The sequence below is a fragment of the Belonocnema kinseyi genome, chromosome 1, assembly GCF_010883055.1.
Source record: "Belonocnema kinseyi isolate 2016_QV_RU_SX_M_011 chromosome 1, B_treatae_v1, whole genome shotgun sequence".
Taxonomy (NCBI): domain Eukaryota; kingdom Metazoa; phylum Arthropoda; class Insecta; order Hymenoptera; family Cynipidae; genus Belonocnema; species Belonocnema kinseyi.
This window is the reverse complement of record NC_046657.1, coordinates 129,971,423-129,977,024: the sequence shown is the minus strand read 5'-3', so window position 1 is coordinate 129,977,024 and position 5,602 is coordinate 129,971,423. Positions and strand designations below refer to the sequence as shown.

General features: G+C 33.4%; 1 pseudogene; it reads right to left on the bottom strand.

Moving 5' to 3' along the window:
• LOC117180026 overlaps positions 1-5,602 on the bottom strand; it is a 16,055-nt pseudogene that overhangs the window by 6,977 nt on the left and 3,476 nt on the right.

Sequence of the window (5,602 nt, the reverse complement as noted above, 5' to 3'; positions counted from 1 at the left end):
TTTTCGATGTTTGCATTAAAATAAAAATTAAATAAACAAAAAAATAAAAAATCTACTCTCACCATTTTCTGAAAAATTTAGTTCTGAATTTTAAAAAAAAATTCTAAAATCGGTGCATAATTGCGTACTAAATGTCATTTTGAACCTCGTTTTCCGATTTCACCCCACTGTGCGGCGTGAGGGAAAATCTGCACGCGTGCGGATCAATATGCCATCATTACGCGCACATTTTTATCTGTGGGATGTGCAGAATGACATCGGGTTGAGTTGAGTTTGAAATGTTTTTAATTTCCATCACATTTTGGTGATTTGTTTTAAGTCACTATAAATTACAGCTTAAGTTGCCGGAAATTCACAGAAATTTCAAGAAGTTTTTTCAGTGACCTTTTAAGCCAGTGTTTGGGTATTCGGGTCAGTTTGTGAACCCGAAGCACGATCTAGCTCGAACCTATATTAAAAAATACAGACTTATCAGGTTTGGGTTTTCAAAAATATTGCCCACCTCTACGTGTTAATCGAAGACTTATTTAATTTCGTTACGTAAGAACTATTTGTTACAGAAAAACATTCAGCAAATATTCGTTAAGGTGAATTTTCTATAATTCAGTTATGATCTTTCAGCTTTTTATTTTAAAAACATCAAGTATAAATGAGAAGAAAAATAAATTTATATAACATAGATATTCATAATAATCCTATAATCATAAAAAATTGATATAGAATACATTACAAATTTGAAACTCAATTCTGCGTGCTAAGTTTTCAACTGACAATTTTTATTGTGAAAGTACAGAAAAAACGAGCACCTCATTTCGATCGACCCTTTATTAAGAATCTCGGTCGAATAAGACGAGAATTTATTCAACCAATGCAATTCAATAAAATAAAGAATAAGAATTCTTACGAAAAAGGTAAAATCTTTAAGCAAAAACATTTTTAAACAAAAAACAGAATTTTTTATCGCAAATTTAACAATCTGACTAAATTATATTATTATTCTTGACTTATTAATTTTTTAAACTTAACTCTGTTGTTAAAGTATTTTCACATTCATTTAGAAATTCCATACTTTCAGTAGAAATTTCATTTTTTTGTTCAAAAATACAATTTTTTGAACTTTTTTGTAGAAAATAATATTTCTAGAATAAGAATTCAACTTCTTAATTTAGCCCTTAAAGGTATCCCCTTTCTGTGATAACATCAAGTATAAGGAGGGTCGCTGAAGACCCCAGCAGAAATGCCTTTATTGCAATAAGGATTTTTAATATTTTTGCCCGAAAATATTTTTGGGTGTTCTTTTGTATATTCTTTATAATATACAACTAGTTAATATATATTTTTAATTTTAACATATAAAAAAAATTAAAAACTAACAAAAAATGGAAAAATGACCTTTTTTTTAGAAAAAATCGATATTTCTTTTAATTTTCGATAATAAGAGATAAAAATTGAACTGGAATATACTTAAAATAGAGTATTTCGAAAAAATATCGAGGTTTTCTGTCACTGCTGAGAAAAAGATATTTATTTTGAAAAATCAAAACATGCATTTTAGGAAAAAATAAAAAAACAGTTTTTTTAACATTTATATTTATTTAGTGAAAAATAAAAGCAAATATGGTTATTAATATGGTTTAAATATCTAGAAAACTTCTGTTTTATTATCAAACACACAGAACAATATTTATCAATCCATTACAACAGTCGCTGCAGAATAAGATACAGTGTTCATCACAAATAGATCGCATGCACGACGCACAGCCCTCAGTAGACTTTCGGTCCCTTTTTCTTGGACAGACAGAAGATCTCTGCCTACTGTCAAATTGAACCCTTTCGTATGCTCTTACAGTTCGTAAATTTGATGGCAAAATTTACTCAATACCAACTTTGATGTTTATCGGTAGCCAAGAATAGGTAAATCGTTCTTGTAAGTGTGGTACCATCAAGTACAGACTAATACTTACTTTCAAGGACTGTGATTGCTGATATTTTTGGGTTCTGGTTAAAATTTTGAAGTTGCAATGATTTTAGAATACGATGGTTTTAAAATACGATGTCTTGCTCGATTAAACGCTGCCGTATACTCGATTATAGATTATAAGACATACTAATAATTGAAACATAATTTTAAAAAATACTTAAAATAAATTTAAATACTTCAAAACACTATGTACTTAATTTATATAAGAATAAATAAGTACAAATGATCCAATAATTTTCGAAGTCAGTAACACTTTTAAAACACAAAGGTACGCAGTGGGCACCAAATTTGGCGACGTCTTTACGACATCGTTACGACATCGTGACGACAACTTTACGACATCATATGTCCACGTCGTTGCGGTGTCTTTGCGATATCGTAAAGATATCGTCAGATTATGCGACTTATTTACGATATCGTAAAAACATCTTAACGACATGAACATAGGATGTCGTAAAGTTTTCGTAAGGATGTCGTAACGATCTCGTAAAGACGTCGCCAAATTTTGTGCCCACTGGGTATCCGTAGTGTCTCTCGTGGCACCAGTCCACTTCGGAGCACCACAGAAGCACGCCTGAAGCAGTAGGCTTGACCTAAATGTACCTCAAGCGAATTGGTACTCATGCTTTATCGGTAAATGGCGCTATAAGTCTGATTTTTAAATTTTTAAGCTACGAAAACCATGATTTAGAAAAGGATGGGTATACAAGATCCCAGGGATTCCTTTAAGAGTTAAATTTAAGCTACGAATTTACTAAAAATGATGTTTTCTTAGTTAAGATTCCTGAATTTGGATAAAAATTTATATCTTTGATCAAAAATTGATCTTTTTACATTCTCATCAGAGAAGGTATTTCATTTGTGTAAAATTGGACCCCCCCCCCCCCAATTTTTGTCAAATGTCTACGTTTTGAGACACCCTGAATATGAAAAACAGGTTTTTACGAATGTGTACGTCTGTCCGTATGTATGTATGCATGTATATCAATCTGTATGTATGTCTGTCTGTGAACAAGATGCCGTTTGAAAAAATTAATCTATTATATTGCCCTTTGGCACACTCGTTTAGTGTCCCAAACTACAGGTCAAGTTCGTTAGCCAGCCATTTTGGATCAAAATTCAAAAAGTGGGCACATTTTAAATATTTTTGAGACCACTTTCTTCAAAATTGAAAAAATCTCTGTACGCTTATTCATAGTATTCAAAAAGTCGATCAATTAATCCTAATGACTTTTTTCAATCAAAAATTACCATAATTATAGCATTTACAAAATGCCACAAAACACGAAAATCAACATTTGAAGCCAAATAACGCACGATATGAAAAAAAAGTCAAGAAGAGAAAAATGTTTTTCGAATGCCCTACAAGATTATCATAACAAAATTTTGAATTTTCTTGAAAAATCAAAAGTTCTAATTTTGACAGCACACAAATTAATGAAAAATCCAAAAATTACATTTTTCAGCTGAACTGTGTGAAATAAGGTAAAAGATGAATTCACAAAAATTGTGCATTTAAAAAAGATCTAAAAATTTGTTGACAATCACTTTTTGATAGGATGCGTAGTTTTGGATTTAATCATGAAAAACGTCATAAACAGTGAAACAAAATGTGCCCGCTGCATGGACACATTCTTATCACAACTTATGTCTTTTAATTTCTTTTTCGTCTCGTGCGTGGCGTTTCAAAAAATTTTACTTCTTATGTTTTTGATGCTATTTTTCTATGATAAAAACTAAAAACAGAACAATCAAATAGTATTCATGACAAATAAATCATTTTTACATTCTCATCAGAGAACACAGTGGACAAAACATTTGGCGACGTCTTTACGATTTTACCCCACTGTGCGATGTCATAACGATGTCGTAAAGACTTCGTCAAATTTTGTGCCCACTGTGAAGGTATTAGATTTGTATAAAATTTGACAACCCCTAGTTTTTGTCAAAAGTTCCACGTTTTGAGACTCCTTGAATCCGAAAAATTGGTTTTTACGAATGTGTCTAAGGTAAATGTCCCAATTTGGGCGAATGTAAAGATTTGTTTGGCGTATTTTGCTTGTAAAAGTATTTTTAATCTTATAAATCGATGAAAGTTCCCAATACCGCCTACTTTCAACATTTTTCGTGAATACTTTGTTTGCTTATCGAAATAAACAAACAATTTTTATTAAAAAATCAAGAATATTTCATGCTGTACCAATGAACCTATTTGGGCGAATGAATTTTTCCTCTGACCCAGTTTGGGCGAATGAAATGTCCCAATTTGGGCAAGTGTCGCCATGTTATATTTCCTACAGTGGCGAAATATCGTCATTGATAAGAACTGCCTCCTGATTTAATTTATCACTAGGAATCTGAAAATTTTAACCTCAAAATATCTCGGCATAATAAATCACGTAATCTAAAAAAAAAGAATATTTTTATCGTTTGCATTTTTAAATTAGCTATCTGATTGTTGTTGTAATCGTTTCCCGCATATTTAAATTAATTTTTCAATACAAATTCATAAAAAACAGGCTTCATATCAAGGCAAAGCTTTCAGAATTGAAATATTGTGCTTGTTATCTTTTAAAAACGCCTAGTTTTATGTAACCGTGTTGCGAATTATCCATTAGCTTTTAGTTACTAGGCAGTCTGATAAGTCCCTGAAAAATGAAACACGCAGACCTTTTTTTGGCCAAAGTCGGTTTTAGTTTTCAACATACTCTCCTTTTAGGTCGATACAGCGAGTCCAACGATTTTCTAACTTTTTGATACCGTCCGAAAAGTACTCGATCGAAAAGTCTGCAAAATACGCCTAAGTTTCAGCTATGAGCTCCTCATTTGTGTAAAAACGCTTACCGGTGAGCCATCTCTTCAGGTTAGGGAACAAGTAATAGTCGCTGGGAGCCAGGTCTGGTGAATACGGTGGCTGAGGAACCAATTCGAAGCCGATTTCATGCAATTTTGCTTGTGCAACTAACCGTGAATGAACAGGCGCATTGTCGTGATGATAAAGCGGTTTTTTCTTCTTCAAATGCGGTCGTTTTTCGGCGATTTCGATTTTCAATCGGTCCAATAATGATAAATAGTATGCTCCGCTTATGGTTTTACCTTTTTCAAGATAGTCCATGAATATTATGCCATGTGCATCCCAAAATACGGAGGCCATAACCTTTCCGACCCATTATTACGTTTTTGGACTCTTCGGAGCACTTTGGCCCGGTGGAACCCACTGTTTTGCCGGTTGCGTTGACTCAGGAGTGTAGTAGTGGATCCAGGTTTCATCCATGGTTATAAATCGGCGCAAAAACTCGGTCGGCTTGCGCGAAAATAATGCCAAATTATGCTGGGAAGTTGTCACACGAAGTCGTTTTTGGTCCACTGTGAGCAAACGCGGCACCCATCGCGTGCAGAGCTTCTGCATGGCCAAAACTGAATGCACGATATTGCCCACACGTTCCAATGATATGCCTACAGCATTAGCTACCTCACTCAATTTCACTTTGGGATCATTCCAAGTCATATCATGGATTCTTTTGACATTTTCTGGTGTAGTGACCTCTTTTGGGCGCCCAGATCGTTCAGCATCAACTGTGCTCGTACGGCCACAACGAAACTCGGTAAACCACTTATGAA